General features: G+C 43.9%; 1 protein-coding gene across 5 annotated transcripts in view; it reads right to left on the bottom strand.

The window, feature by feature from the left end:
* TMEM178B (transmembrane protein 178B) overlaps positions 1–17,046 on the bottom strand; it is a 229,771-nt gene that overhangs the window by 83,172 nt on the left and 129,553 nt on the right. The window lies entirely within an intron of this gene.

Consider the following 17,046-nt stretch of genomic DNA (forward strand, 5'->3'; position numbering starts at 1 on the left):
AGGGCAGCTCTAAAGACAGCCTCACTAAACAGCTGAGATTAGTTGCCTAACTTCAGACACTGAAAGCCAGATGACATGAAACACCTACTCATGACTAAGATATAGGAGAAAACAGAAGGGAAGGGCAGAAAAATGGCAGAAACCTGGGGGGTGGAGGAAAAAAAAAAAGAGAGAAAGTTGTCTTGTTTGCTAGTGGACAGAAAAGAAATCCTTGCTAAATCAGCAGTATATTGAGGGTCAGTGTAGCAGATAGGCTGAAGCCCTTCTGCTCCCATTGATTTCTCCTGCATTTTAGACTGCTCAGCAAATCTGGAAGCCAAAACCAAACGCCTCACCTGAACTGAGGACTAATTCAAGAGGTTTGCCTTTCACGGTTGATGTTCTGGATGTCTCACCCCCAAAATGCTGACTTCATTACATTTTGCACCTAACTGCTACTGAAGAAAAAACTGGAGTGAAAGAACAGAGAATTAACACTAACATGTCTCACAGAAAACTGGTCAATATCTGAGAAATCTGTCTCAGGCCATTTCCCTCACATCGCTTTCCGCTAGAGTAATTTAATCTCCTGACAGCACGGACTGTCAAGTCCCTGAAGGGATGCATGTGTGCACACACATGCTCGTGCATCTGTCTGCTGAAGCGTCAGCGATTTAGCTGTGCTGCGATGTGCACAGCAAATTAGTTCTTGCCCAAACTGGGAAGCGTGGTGTCCTTTTCTGGGGATCAGTGCTACCTTTGCAGCTGGTGAGGTTTGGCATCTCCATGTGTTTTGCCACTGCACATGAAGACAAGGGATGGAAACCATCAAATGTGGAACAAAGCTGAGCATAGGGTACAGCTTGGCCAGGTTCATCCTCAAGGCATCTCTGCCAGTCAGGGCATGTGAGATGTATGTAAGTGATGCAGAAGATGGAAATATCAATGAAATTAAGAAAGGAGGAGGCAAATAGAAACCTGAAGTACATGCTACAGACAGTTGTATGAGTAACCAGGGCTTCCTATGTGCAGCACATTCCAAATGGCTTAAAAATTGGTGGCATTTAGAAACTGCTCACACTGAAAGTACAGTGCAGAGATGCTTTTCATTTGTGTTCATTTGAGACCAAAGGGAGTGAGAGTAGGATGATGTTAAAAATGTTGACTCTGCCTCAGAAACAGTGCACCTACAGTCTACTGGCTGTATCAGGCCCATGGGATAGGCACAAGGCATTTGCGGCACACAAGGACTGAAGCCCAGGAGTTGGTAGGATGGCTGGGGTGTTGTTCAACACTGGGTCCCTCATCGACCCTTTTGGACTAAAGGGAAGATGCTGCACAGTGACTGCGGTGCGAAGAAATGAACATCTTGTAAAGTATGGGATATAGCTACAGAAAGAAAAGACAAGCAATTTCCCAGATTGAAAATTGGCAGGAAGAAAAGGGAACGTAAATCTCAGAGGTGAATCAGGCTAGTGTATTTTGTGTGGTTGTTGGTGGTGTTTTTTTACTTCACTTGAATAAAGTAGCTCCAAAATAGCCTGCAGCTGAATAAACCAATACAGCCATCTGCCCGGGAGCACTTCTGGTTCGGTGCCTGTTCCCAGTCTCCAAGCTGTGTTGCCTTTTGACTGTTGACTGACAACTGAAAACATGAGGACTTCTGAGATGATTTCTTTAGGACATGACTGAGGACTCCGGGTGAGGACATCCCAACAGCGAACCTTCAGCCCTGGAGCTCATCTTCTTCTTTGGCCCTGCCCAACCTGAATGTGATCAGCACTCATTTACAAAGTTTATAAGGAATTCTGGAAATTTAAGTACAATGAGAAGGCAATTTCCATTTTCTAATACTGCTTTGTGCATGTAACTGTGAGCCATGGTCTTATTTATTAAAAACAAGTGATGTTCTGTAATTGGACATTAATTCTTGCTTGTGACATTATTATTTTTCTGTCATTACATATATTACATTGGAGAAGATTTACAAAATAAAATAATAAACTGAAACTATTTGAGAGTCCATGGATGCTTCTAACTACCCTGTTGTCACACTTAATCACACCTATTAATTTACAGTGTCACTAATTATCGAACATTAATTTGACATTTCTTTCTCTTAGTTCAGAGTTAATGACTTCATATAGGAAATGTTGGTCTCAGTCAAGAAGAACCAAAGTTTGAAGGAACTGCACTGCGTGGAAAATAACCCAAAAGAATGAATAAGGGTGCAACAGTTAACATTCACTTTACAGGCAGTGGGCATGCACAATAGTGCACACGCATGAGCTCACAGAAACACTCATTTTCAGTCTAGTTTATATTTCAAAGGAAGTGGTGAATATAAACAACAGCAGTGATGTGCCTATTAAACACACCTTCCTGAAAAAATTGGCACCAATGATGAACAAGTGTGAGAGGGAAGAGGAAAGAAGAGACAGCATTTGGGCTGGATTGCCTTCTTGAGCGAAAGGAGACAAACCAATGTATATTTGTAGTTCATTTTTTGTTTCACAGCAGTTTTGTCCCCATTATTCCTTTTCTCTATTTTAAGACAAGTGGTAATAAATGCTGTAGCAGCTATCACGGCACCAAGACGTGCTGTCAGTAGCCAAGGAAAGGTGGGCACCCATGCAGCCAGCACCTGCCTTTGCCCTTTTGTCACCATCCCTGTGTATCCAGCCAGTCCCAGTTGATGGGTCCAGCTTACTTCTATCATATCAAGGGGCACATTAATTAATTAGTAATGCATAGTCAGTACTGATCTGCTGATTAAAACACCTCTGCCACAACCATGAACTCACAACCTGTCAAGCATTGTCCTCCAATTCACCCCCACCACCTTCAACAAATAGCAACCGATATCTATCATTTGAAGCAATATGATCTTTTTCCCAGGTGAAAAGCTTCAGCCAGGTGTCTCAGCAGAAGAAAGACCTTTAACACAATTTTTCTTTCTTCCTCGCTTATGTTGAATATGCATGCCCTACTATATGTACATGACATAAGATCCTGTTCCCTCAGATTTCCTTGTTTTATATCTGAATGTACCTTTCCTGGAGAGAATGGAAAAGGAAATTGTTACAGAACAAAGAACGCAGAAGGGCAAGTATTTGTTTTTAAGGCTGGTAGAAAGTGAAAAGGTGTGGGAAACAAGCAGGAGTGCAGCAGGAGCAGGTCAGAGATAAGGAATGTGAGCAAGGTGACCTCAAAGGAATGGAAGCAAGAGTTGGAAGGAAATAATGACGAGGAGGAGAAACGGTGCTAATGGAGACAAAACTGATAGGAAATGAATGTCAACAAAAAATAAAATACAGAAACCAACACGTGAAGGTGACATTCAGGGAAAACACAGGAGAACACAAGCATGGATTTACTTGGAGAGGTTCAGGGGATTTACCTAGAGAGGCTTTGTCTCCATTTCCCTCTCTGCCTTCTCTCCCACTTAAATTAGTGTTTGAGGGCTGAGCTCTGCAGCCTGCTGTCATGGGCACATGTATGTGGCTCACTCAGCCCCTCCTGCAGGTCATAGGGAGGAATTCAGGAAGACAGAAGATGAGGAGCCTTGAGAAAATTGAGTGGGAATAGTAAAAAGACCAAGGTGAGAATACAGGATGGTAGAGTGACAAAACTACTGTATTCGAGTCTGGGCACTTCACTGTTAGGGAAGTACATAATGAAGGTAAGCTTGATGTAAAAGAAAAAAGGAGGATTGTTACATAATCTAGTTTATTGAAGAGGGAAAACTGAAAATAGATAAATAGGCTGGCTAAGTAAGGAAAAGCAACAAGGCATCTGCATAGGGTATTCTACATACAGCAGTACCGCAGTACCACAGAGGATGCTTGTCAGGTACCCACTGCCCACTGTACAACATTATGTGACAGTGCCCCACACACAAGGTGACCACCTAAAAATGTGCAGGGCACAAATGGCAAGCAAGACATGGAGGATAGGAGGAACTCCCTGGATGGATACAAATGGGTGCACATCTGTCTGCGTGATTTTTTTTCAATCGTGTGATGCAAGTGAGCATAATACAAAACAGAGATTTCCATGGAAGTTGTTCTGACTCTGATGTCTGCTTCTGATCCAGGTATAAGCTCCCTTGATTCCATACTGGCATTTAAACTATACTGAAAAAAACCACCAATATTTAATGAAACAATTGTGAGATGCATAATACCTGGGGAAGAGACATGCAGTGATCTCTGAGCCCTGGAGAGGAACCTCCTAGGCCTTGCTGGTTCAGCTCCGATTGGCACCATCTCTGCCTCCTCCTCCCCCTTTCACACGCAGGCTCATGAATGATATTGAGGCTATTAATCAGCACCAAGTCCCCAGAGTACCTCCTGCTCTGGAATGCCGCTGATGAGCAGATGGGATGTTTGGCAAGAAGTGACCTGGCATGAAAATGAACAGAGAAGGAGAGAGCTAGAGGGGAGGGGAAGGGAGCTGAGTGCATATCTGTGGTTAGAAGAGTGGAGGGAGAGAAATGTTTCTGCTGAATCCATGCAATTGTATAAAGAGTTACCAGGAGCCACCTGTGCTCATCAGTACCAGCCGTTTTTCTTCCTTTGCAGCCAGGTATGTCTACCTTTGGGGAGATATACCTAACTTAATTTGGTAATGCTAACATCTACCTGCAGTAGCCCAACATAGGTTAACTGAAAAACAGTTCCATAGCCCTGGGCAGACTTTGCAGCTCACACCAACGGCCAGACTGAGGTCATACTAAGAAGACCCTCTGTCTGGCTATTGTAAACTGCAGTTATGGCAGCCTAGAAAGAAAAGAGTGCTACAGTACTGAAAAACACCATTACACACCTTGGATTCAAAAGCAAATCAAATACATGAGACAGCAGCAAAGACTATTAATCATGGTCATATTTCCTCTTCTTTGAGAAATCTCACATCCTGTTGCAGTTACAAAATCACACAGTGGCAGAACACACAGTCAGTCTGGCAAAGCAACCTGTGTGCCATCAGCCTGGGAGATGAGCACCTGCTCAGCGATCATTAGTGAATGGGGAAGGAAATGCTTCACTGCCCCATGATCTTGCTTCACACGCACTTTGAAAAGCCATGTGGTGCATCCTTTGGTGATGCACAAGGCACAGTGATACTCCTTCTTATGGCTCATGTCATACAAGAGACACAAAGCAGTTTACAAGTGCTAACAAATGAAGCCTTGTCTCTATAACATCAACGCTACCATGCCTGTTGATTTTATTCTGAGTCTTACCTTTCTACTTGCTCTACTCTGTTTCATGTGAAGCTGTAGTTCTCAGGAGTCAACTCATACGAAAGATCTTTAACTGAGCAAGAATTGGTGAACATCAAGTTTGATGATTCCAAAACATGAAAGTAATTGAAAAACTGCTTTCATTTCAGAAAGAAAAAAAACCCTCTTGCTTCCTAAGTGAATCCTCTTGTTGCATGGTTGGCTTCTGATTTCTAATTCTTAGGTTGGTAAATTGTACCATTTCTTCATTAATGGGCAAGCACTCTTATCCTCAGCTGGCAGATCAGAAAATTACGAGGCAGCACTAAACCTGGCCACGGCGTAAGTGAGTTTTTAACACAACTGAATTCCTGCTATATCCTGCAGGGCTGAACTATGCCTATAGGAAGGGGAATGATGCATTTAAGACTGTGTGCACGAATTCTGAAGTAAAATCCAACTGTCTCACTTTCAGCTCACTTTCTCAACCAACAAACATGTTCTCATCTAAACACGGAGTTCAGAAAAAAAAAAACAGCCTCCTATTTTTAAACAAAAAATCTGCAAACCCACTTGCAGAGCTATTTTAGGAGAGAAAAACCTAGTGAGAAAAAAAAAAAAAGAAAGCAAAAAGAAAAGGTTGGTGCTTCTCATAACTAATTAAGGAGCTGAAGAAGAAAAAGAGTACATTTTTAGAGCATCTGGAAAACGTTGCTTCCTATTTAGATTCTAATAAAGTAGCAATGGTTCCCTAGTCCAAGCAGCAGTAAGAACAAGCAGGAGACCTCTTTTAGCCAAAAGACACTTCAAAAGGCAAGAAGAGAACAGTGGGAGCAGCCTGTGAGGTAGGGAGTTAACCAGATTCCATCTCCATTCAGTGCATATCCTCCAAGAGTCATTATGGATACATCACTGGCAGAGCAGGGACCCTGGGGCCTTTTGTTTAGCTTGCAGTGTAAGACATGAGATGGAGCCCACCCCATGTTGTTAAATGCCTGTTTAACAGGATGATCAGTGCAGTTTCACAGACTGAGGATGTTGCACACCGCTCCCAGTGAGTATATGGCCACCAACTTCCCAGAGAGAATACCTTGCTGTGGAGGCAAAGCAAGAATCAATCATGCACTCTGCCCTGCCTTGTCCCACTGTCTGCCTCACTCCCACTCATCCCACTGCAAGGAACTGAGAGCTGGAAACATGCAGGAACAGAGCAATTGCTTAATACCATCTGAACAGGAGGGAAAAGAAAAAGCAAAATACATGTTAAGCAAACGTAAAGGATAAACAAGCTGCCTCTAACAAAGTTTCAGAAAATAAAGAAACTTCTGCATGGAATTTAGTATCAGCATCCATCTTAAGGGAATAAGAGGGCTGAATGGCTTTAAGGTTCATAAAACAGATTATAAACAGTTGCACAAGAGCAGCACAATATACTGTAAGATGCAGTTTTATAGAGGCCTCCAAATGAAAGTAAAACACTGGGTAGCTGGGATTTCTTACGTGGATGCAAAAAGAGGAGAAAGTATCAGGAATTTAAAAACACAGAGGAGGGAAAAGGCACAAGAGAGAAAGAGATAGTGAGCATTTCATTGTGAAATATCATCTTATTTGTTTCAGAAATATCATGATGGGTTACTTCAGCTTATTTCCTGGTTATACAAATGACCAAGTCATCAAGGCGTAGCTGTTAAGTAACAGAAAGCATCCCTTTGAGTGAAATGTAATCAAGGCAGGAAAATGGGGTGGGACACGATAGCCCTACATGAATCAGTTCCTAGCAATCTCTCCGCTGTCTTCTTTTCTCTTTTTAACCTTGGGGAAGAGCAGGGGTGAAAGAGATAAGGAAAACAGAAACACAATGAGGGACAACAACGTTTTCCCATCCCTCACATCTGTCAGGACAAAAAGGGAAAGTTTTTCTTGAAAGGTGAAGGTCAGGGTAGACAGCTGCAACAGATGGATGTGCATGTCCAGGAAACTAGAGCCTTCAGCCTGCCTGTGACAGAGGAGCTTGACCTCATGTACCCTGCATTGATCTGTTGGTTTTTCCACACATAAAGAATGATCAGACTGGGGCCAGGAAGCTCACCCAGGGGATTGTGCCACTAAGCCACTGCTGTTTGCTCCCAGATGAGCAGACGAGGTAAGAAGACTTGTCAGAGCAACATTATGCACTAAAGCCAGCTCAATGTACATGACTCTTGCACTTGGGCTGTAGTGCCTTTTAGCTGTATTTCCACACATACCAGGGCTGAATCAGTGAGAATGAGCATCACATTTACATCAGGTAAGGAATGACAGAATGGCTTAGGCTGGAAGAGACATTCAAGATTGTTGAGCTCCAACTCCCTGTCATGGGCAGAGTTGCCAACCACTAGATTAGGTTGCTGGGGCTCCGTAAGGAAGATCCTTACAGATTCTAAGAATTGTGTGCGCAGAGTAGCGCTCCCAAATAGCCCACAGCTTTCTAGAATGTCACTATTACCACCAAAAGGGCACATATTGGACACAAAAGACTGCCCAGAGTCACTAAGAACAGAGTCCAGACCATCCTGATCCTGAAGGAGCAGCACTTCGGAAACACAGACGAGCAATTTTAGCTCCTTACAGTGGTTAGTGTCACCTGCTGGCACTTCATCACAAATGTACTCCTGGCTGTACCATGGTGAGAGGCTGAGATCATCACACTCCTTTGTACACATGGGCTGTGTGACCACCCCATTTCCAGGAACACTGGAGGGGACTGTAGGGCAAGAGCAGGGGGCTGCTCAGCACAGGACAGGCTGCAGATGACTCCTGCCACAGCAGCATGGACCTTCCTTCCATCCTGGGCTCCTAATCCTCCCTCTTGTTACACCTGAGGTGCCCAGGGGATGTGAGGCCAGGAGGACCCCATTCCCACACTGCTCTGGGATGTGCAATATCTCACTCAGGAGCTTCACATCCTCTGGGCCATCCCTCAAGCACACTTTACCCCCAGGACACCATCATATCTTGGGGTGCACACCCCTTGAAGTGGGGCCTTTCTGAGTCCTATGAAGGGCTGTGTAGGGCTGTGATGCAGAACCAACAGTGGTGGTGGTTCTAAAGCTACATGGAAAAGCAAAGGCCAGAACCTTACAAGTATTTACACCCAGCTCCTGTTTGTCACGGTGCTTTCTCTTTGATGCAGTGTCATAATCTGCAAAACCTGGTACTGCTGAACTCTGGTATGGGAGCACGCTGCAAAACTTCTCTTTTAGAGTCTTTGGGGAGACAAGGATCAGATGTAGGAAAAGAGCACTGTGTTCTGAGGAAATGTTAGCTCTCAGCTGCCTCTGAGTATTGCAGAGGAACTGAAATGCTGGGCACTGACCATGGCCATCTGGAACATGTGGACCAGGTTAACGAGAGGACAGAAATTATCCATGCATATAAGGAACAAAATCAATCCTGCAACTGAACAGTTTCGCACACCCAATCTTTTTTAAGAAATTCAGTTTATCATTCATAGAAAATGCTAACTTTTCTTCGTTTCTGTCTTCCTATCAGCTTCTCATTTTCTCTCTCTTAGTGATTTATTTTTTCTGCATGTGGACCACATTGCTGCCTAGCACACAATCCACTGACTGCAGAACAGAAGGTCGTAGCAGAAATACCACAGGCACTGAGTGCCAACTTCTGCTTCTTTCTGTCCATGAGTCAAGTTCTTGTTCCTTGCTTCCACACGTACACACAGCACTGCACTGCAAGCTTTTGTACAAAAGCAACATTTAGTTCAAGCATCCCAAATTCCAAGTGAAGTTTCTGCTCCATCTTTTACCTTAACACCAGTCTGTTGTTCTAAAACAAGCAGCTTTCATGTAGCTTTTCTCTAGGTAATTCCAAAATAACAACACTTCCTAACTGCACCATATGGCTGACAAGGGACAGCCGGCCATAGGTCATACTCAGACAAATTCCAGCAAAGGTTTACTCTCTGTAAAGAAATATTTCAGAACCTTTTATTAACAGTGTTGTTTGCATCACAGTATGGGGTCACAACCTCAAATAACAGGAAACATTTGCCAAGGAAGCAAAAGACAAGACTGGTAGTCTAGCTGAGGTCTAAATCCCCACTGTTTTATTCCAGGTTATCATTTAGAAGCCCTCATGTCCCCTCTTTTTCTTTTTTCTGTTGTTTTTTTTTTTTTAACAAACCAGCCCTATACATCTAGTAGTCCTAATACTAGGATTAATTCCCATCCTTTAACTACAACAACCCAGTTCAGTATTCCCAAAAGTACTGGCATAGGAAGGAGGTAACTATGCAATGACAAATCTGTCCTTTTGCTGTTCATGTCACTTCATCTTTCACAGATACCACTCCTCAATTTTCATGGAAGACAAAACATCATCTGCCAAGAGCCCATAAGAACAGAGCCAAGAAACTCATTCACTTGAGACTTTGTTTATCTCCAGTTCTGATGATTAACAGTGAGCAATGCATACCAAGCAAGGCCTGATGCTATCTGGCTTAAAACCAATATTCATTAGGTGACAGTAATGGCCCACACTCCTTCAACAGAAGCACAGAGGTGCTGTAGGTTGGGGTATAACTTTATGCGTGTCTTTTATTTCAAATGAGGTAACGCCCATGTGAAGTGCTACGTTGACAGACTTAAGAGATAAAAGCCCACCACCTTCATACTCCAGACAGCACAGGAGGCAACAGGAATGATCCAATGACTGCAGTTTCAAAGGCAGAGCAAGTTAGACAAACATCTGGCAGAATGGATATGAGTGTGGCTTGTCTCACCTTCAGGTAGAATCATGGTGTACCTGGCCAGTGGAGAGCTGATCCAAGCCCTTTCCCTGTGATTCAGCTATCACCATTATAACCTTCTTCACATTGCTTTATCAATGTGCTTGTGCCCTCAGCTGAGAAAGCAACAATGAAGTTTATGAGCTATCTATCTCCCTGATCACCTCATTCAGTCCTTGGTCATACTACTCAGAGTGTGGCAGAAAGGCTAGCCAGTACAATTTGCACCTAAATGTTTTTGGCAGCTGTCTGTTTACAAAAGATGTGAGATAAAATAATGTACAATAGGGCAAGTGATTGCTAAAAAAAAGGCCTGAAACAAACCAGAAGGGAAAGGAATCACTTCCAAAAAATGACTCATGATGTAACCAGAGAGTGTTAAAGACACCTGGACTTCACAGGAGTTCAATCCACAGTTTTGCCCAACACAAGTCCCGTGCACAGCTGAGAGAGATACTTGCCAAGGACTTTTCTTGGCACCCACCTCTAGCCTTCTCATAAATTCTAGTACCTCCAGATAATTCTGAACTGCACTTGGTGGATGTGCACTACAATCCTTCAGTTTTGATTATGTCCCTTGTACCTATGGGGTGCAAGTACCTACAAACTGGAAACCCAACTTAATCCCCTCTGTGATTGTCACCGGGTCTCAGCCTTCTTGGAAGTAATGGGGTGAAAACGGTCAGTGATCTATGACCCAGATTCTTCTGACTCTCTCACAACACATTCTCCATTCTGACCTCAGTGCCTTTGCTGAAGCATGAGGAAAACAGAAATATGTTGGTGACAGTGATAATGGTCCCTGTGCCAAGAAAGATAAAAAATAAGAATTCCAGAACTATAGATTGGCTTGGGATGGAAGAGACCTTTAAACTGTCCAATTCCAACCCCATGGCCATAGTCAGGGTTACCATCAGGCTGCACATTATGACTATGGTGATGATAACATCGCTTGGAGTTCAACACAGGAGGGAATCAATTAGCCTTCTGTCACTGAAAACCACAATAAGAGGAGTCTGTAAAGCACATGTAGGTAGCATTCAATTTTCTATTTTGACTATCTCCCATCTTCCAAGTTCCCCCACCTCTGAAGCTGTCTGCAAGAGCAAAGAGAAACTGCACTCCGTACTCAAGAATGAGCTGACAATGTTAATTTGCTTTGTTTGTTCTCAAATCTCTGATTCATCCACTGCATCTTAAGAGGCAGTTACTAAGCCAGTGGTCTAACTAAGACATTACTGTCATTAAAGAAGCAGAGTCTTCGGCAGTGTGGTGCAAATTAGCATAACCGCATCACACCCTGTGGAAGCATTAAAACAACTGTTTTTATTGTCCTGGTTTAGGTCTTCAGACAGGGAATCCTCTGCTTCTGAAACTGCTCTCAAAAGTCTCATTGAAGTCATCCTGCTGTGTCCTATTAGGATGAATCAAATTCCGAAGACCGAGTTTGTGATCTTCTTTAGATAAATACTGAAAAAATCCAGCGTATTCTAGCTCTCTTAAAAACATTAAGTCGTTTGCAGCTACCTTGGTTTTCCAGTTCTATAAATATGTTATCTCACAGATGGTGATCTGGTTGGTTATGGTGTATGTAAAAAGCCACCATATACATCCTGCAGTTTGTAAACTGTCCAAAATGTGAACCTAAATTTATTCCTGTACACAACTGCAAGAGAGTAAGTTCCAAATCAGCAATATTTCAATTGCTAAATATATATTATGCACATATATGCTATTATTATTTTTGTTTCAAAAAACAGGAATTCTCCCTTCAGAGTGCATCAAACTGAGCATCCCTGCCACACACTGACCCTGAGAGTTCTCTGCTTAAAGGGGCAACTGTCCATAAGGAAATGCCTTCATTAGCCCACGCAGATGGGGAAGGAATTCTAGCTTCAGTTCTTTCCAACAACGAGGTCACCAGAAAGCCACTGCCCACTTCAATTATCTGCAGGTAGAGCACTTGGTTGGTGAGCATACTGTACCACAGAGCAGGGCTGGTTCTCTCAAGATATCTATAGATACAGTCAGCTTACCAGGTCCATGCAAACACATGTCCCTGCTTCCAGATCAAAGCTGATTCCCTTTGTACACAGAATCCATGGCATGAGCCATCCGATGTGTTTGTACCTCAAAACAAGGTTTGTTTTTTTTCTGTCCTACTAGTTGTGTAGGGGATCCTTTGTTTCTGTGCAGTGTAACAGGTCTGTCTCTGCTTGTAGAGCAGCCAAGAAAACTTCAAGCACTACAATTCAGCCTACTGAATGAGGCCAGCCCTAACTGCCTTCCTAGGTATCTCTTCCAGCCTGGCTGTTTTGGGAACTCTTCGGGTACTGAGCAGAACAGGCCAGCAAGCTTCAACGAGGACATCCAAGCTGAGTCTGTGTAAGAGGCCATGCTTTTTGCATTCCTGTCTCAAAGTTTGCTGAAATGGACAAGTTCAGGCAAGTCCTGGCCAAGGTTCCAGGGCTCCCTTTGTCTGAGACACACAGGAACCGAGGTTCGAGAAATCCCTTTGTTCAAGAGATGGACAAGTCCGGGAGCGACAAGCGACGGAAAGGGAGATAAGATGCAGATTAATGGCCCTAAAGTGGTCTTTTTGTGTGGGCCTATCTCAAGGAAGATGGCCATCTCTGAGGAATTCACATGACTCTGACCCGAGCCTTCCAGAAATGTCACGAAGGCTGGGAAGAAGAAGGATAAAAAGGGCACAGACAAACCCCGAATTTGAGGTTTTCTGACACCAGATGCCTCACTACGGAAACAAGGAGGTTTTCTGTCATAAGATGCCTCTCTACGTGAACGCCTGCATGCTGAAGAAGATGCCTGCATGCTGAAGAACCTTTTAGGTAACTGACCTCAGATTCCTCCACCGTTGTCCTACTGCTGCCTACTGTCTCTCCTGGGATTGCTGCCCGAGACTCTGCTCCGTGAGACCTCGCTGCCCGAGACTCCACTTCTTGAGACCTCGCTACTTTGACCACCTTCTCTGTGTTTCACCGATCTGCTGCCTGTGGCCTGCTACTCCGCTGCTGCTCTCCCCTACACTTATTTTGCCCCGAACCAACGTTACAACGTGCTACGGGACGCTGCTGCATCCAGGAGGTGATTATTCCCTGCTTTATTGTAATTCTTGCTCTTTTCTACCTTTTCTATCGCCTACTTTCCCTTCCCTATCATCCTAATTTTGATATTCGTCGCTCTCCCTTCCCCATCCCCTCAGTTGTCTATAATTTCTAATAAACTGGTTGGATCAACATTTGAATGCTCTTCTTCTTAATCTCATGCCGGGCATAACATATCAAAAGAACCTTTGCCTCACTCCTAAATTGGAGCGAGACAGTCTGGAGCTGGATCCTCTTCAGAGAGTGGGTGCTATATTATCCTCCATAGTTTCCCATACCTGGAAACTATTCTTGTTAAATGGGATAATGGGAAATTTTCAGCATACAGTTAGCATTGATACAATGATGGAATTGGTAGAGTCAGCTTTCAATGCTGTTCCCCTGATTATATCAGCGATGGCCTACAAAACAGTTCTTTTTTAGACCAGACTAATTTGAAAGAGAATCAGTCCCTTTGATGCAGAGATTTCTCTTGAAGCCAGGGCAATGGATCTTGCTGAGCTTAAGTGGTTAAGAATAGCAGCTGTAGCATTTGTATCTCTGGCCTGGGGACTCCCTTTCAACTGCAGTGCTCCACTTCTCAGTGCTAGAGTGGATGTCACTTCTATCCCTGGCTTTCAAGCGCGTCTTCCCAAAGCACTGAATTCCAGCTGTAACAACTGGGAGGCAAACTCCTGCACACAGGTTCCCCAGAGACATGCTACAAACCATGCGTGTCTTGATGAGTATCAGTTTTTTGTCTGCCTGTTCAATAAATCCCTGCCTAAAATACACTACATACCCTCTTCACATCATCTTTTCCTCAACAGGCAGCTGCTGTCACAAGTAAATAATGGCCTCTTCTGCCACTGGGGTGGCTGTGCTGGACAGCTGATTGGAAGGAAGATCCAGAAGCTTACAGTATGAAGGAGACTGAGAATACTTGCAATACAGGAGCCACAAAGTGGTCAGTGTTATTATACCTAGTCCAAGATGAGTGGCGATGGGTTGACAACAGGACTTGAAGATCCTAGAGTCCCCAGAGTTCCAGCCTTAATGACTCTATGGTTCTACAATGATTCTAAGATGAATAACAAGTACTTCTGTAGTCTGGCTCAAGTGGATCACAACAGAGCACATATCACAAGAAGCTAAAAGCCATTTCCACTCTAATTCAAGCATTTATATGAGAATGTCATACTGTGTCCCTTCTAAAGGAGTAGACAGCTTATACAAAGTCAGTTTTATGCTGCTTGCCCCTCCTCTCCAGTTTCATACTGATGTATGAGAGGAAACATAACTGGAAGATATCATCTTCCTGCTCTGTCTTTGACAAACCAAACATGAGCAGCTATGGTTTGAATTCATGTCTTGCAGACCTAACAATTAGCCCCAAATAGAGCCCAAGAGGCACCAAGGAGACACATCCTGCCCTTTCCTTCAGTTGTCCCGAAGACAGTCTGAGCGCTCTCGAGAAGCTTCCTTCAGAAATCACATCACAGACCAGCAGCAACCACTCAGTAACCTAAAATCCACAATCAAAACTACAAAAACTGGCCTGTGGTGTCAGCGCTCCAGCTACCGTAATGACAGCTCAGAATGAGTTGGCACCATACACAGTTCTGATATGAAGATAGAACAAAATATGAGACGGAGAGTGAGAATATCAAAAGGAAACATGAGAGGATGCTATGCAAGGCAAAGCTCTTTGAAAATATGCTGAAAGACTGCCTGTGAAATAGGAAAGGTTTCCAGGCTCCCGCTGTGAAACCTTTCTCTTGCCCTATGATGCAGGCTTGGTAGGGACTGACCCAAGCTGAGTAATTTCTGTTCTTCTGCCTCCACAGCTCTCACCTAAAATCTAGCAAATGATCTTGATGACAGCTGTGTAAAAGCAAAGAAAAATAAAAAACAGCTGCAATCCAGATGAAGCAGAGAAATGCTAAATCCCTGTGAAGTGTTGTAGGCAGCACGAGCAGAGACAAGCGCTTCACAAAAAGGAAGCCAAATGGCGAAGGCTGCAAGCACGGGGACAGGTGCTCTGGGGGGAAAGAGTGAAGGAATGCACATGATATCTGAAAATGGAGGAAAAAAGAGCAAGGTGGGAGTGCAGAGAACACAGGCTGATGCAGCCTCACAGCCTGGCTCATTTAAATGGTAGCAGAAACCTGAGCAGGAATGGAGAGGTGAGTCAGTCTTATAATTAGCCCTCTTTGGCAAAGTACCTAAAGGAGGGGGTAGAAATAGCAGAGCAAATCCTGTCCTACTTACACTGATGTAAATCTGTAATATTTAGCTGTAAAGCAATTCACTGTAGCTGTGTTTTCTCCAGAAAGACTACATAAACTCAGTATAGCCATTTTCAGATCTTCATGATGAACATCATGCTTGTTTCCACATTTTTAGTGGCATTGCAGGAGACATTACAACTAGAAAGAAATTTATTTTTCATGGCACAGCACAACCACTGAACAACAATATCCAACTATTTTCCATTCAGTGTAACCTATTTACTTGACAAGTTAAACGTTTCAATACAAGTTGAGAACCATCTTTCTTTAAGGCAGATTTTAGAAGGGGATTTTAATCAACAGCTATTTTACAGAAAAGAGATGGTCCTGTGAGACAGGACGCTGGCTTATGGGAATGTGAATTCACATTTTAAAAGAGCACTATGAGTTGATAATTTCATTCTCAGCCCAAAGGAACATTAATACATCTCACAAACACACACACTTACCAATATGAATGTTGGCATCTCCCTAAGACCTAGCAGGGCAACACAGAAGCAGTTACCGTAAGTGAAAATGCTTGGCAGATTTATTATAATTGCAATGAGGTTCTTCACCTGTCTACCACATTGTACAATATTTATGATATCACATGTGTTCCCTAGCTAATTGAATGAGAAATAAATGCCATTGTGACACACTTGCCAAAAAAGAGACACCTTTTACACTAAATTGGTGACAAGGCCGTTCAGTGGCTATGATCTCTCATGCAAACTGAACTATGGACAAACTTCGAATGTCAGGAGCAATGTGGGAAGAGATGTTGAGTTATCCTGGATAACAATTACCCTTACTAAATTAACAAGAAATGTGATAAAACAACATGTTGGGGTTTCTGTAAGGTTTAATTTAACTCCATGTACACAGAATTGTAGGGGTAGCAAGGAACCTCTGGAGTTCATTTTATCCAACCTCCCTCCCACATATAGGACTTGACACTTGCCTTTGTTAAACCTCATAACATTTCCCTCCACCCATCCCTCAAACCTTTCTTTTCCACAAAGTCTCAGTTCTATCCAAAACAGAGCTGGAGCCGCTCTGTGCCCCGATTTCTCTCCCTCCACCAATCTATCACCAGCAAACATGATGTTTATGCCATTTATTTTGCCCTAAAGGACCGCAGAGCACTCAAAAGCCATGAGGCTGCTGAGGAAACATGCTGAATTCATTGATGATGAGCACTCTCCTCTACAACAACAAGGAAAAGAAGCAACATTTAGAAACTGTGCATCTTGCAGGCATGTTTAAAAGGCCTCAGGAACACATGCAGATACGCTGAGCCACAGGCTGTGATGTCACAGAGAGACACATTGTGACGACAGCACCATCACTGTTCATCTTTGGGCGCAGGGAGCCTGGCCCAGTCAGTCTCGAGCCTGGACTCCTGCCGAGCGCTTGTGCGAGGTTGGAAGTGGAGCGAGCATTTGTCTTGGGTGCTGGGCTGTGCTTTGGGCACTGCTGGCAGCGGCTCTCGCTGCCTGTCCCTACAGCCAGCACCTGTATTTCCCTGGCCTGCCTGCCTCAGGCAGCCGGGACCCCACAGGGCGCACTCATAGCAGCAGAGGTGAGCTGGGTGGGGACAAGTCCCCCAGGGTAGAGACTGGGTGCGTGCTGGGACTTGGGGAGCTGCCAGGGCCAGGGCTGCAGCCTGAGAGACCTCTGAGG

The sequence above is a fragment of the Coturnix japonica genome, chromosome 1, assembly GCF_054131305.1.
Source record: "Coturnix japonica strain WE chromosome 1, WE-NBRP24, whole genome shotgun sequence".
NCBI lineage: Eukaryota > Metazoa > Chordata > Aves > Galliformes > Phasianidae > Coturnix > Coturnix japonica.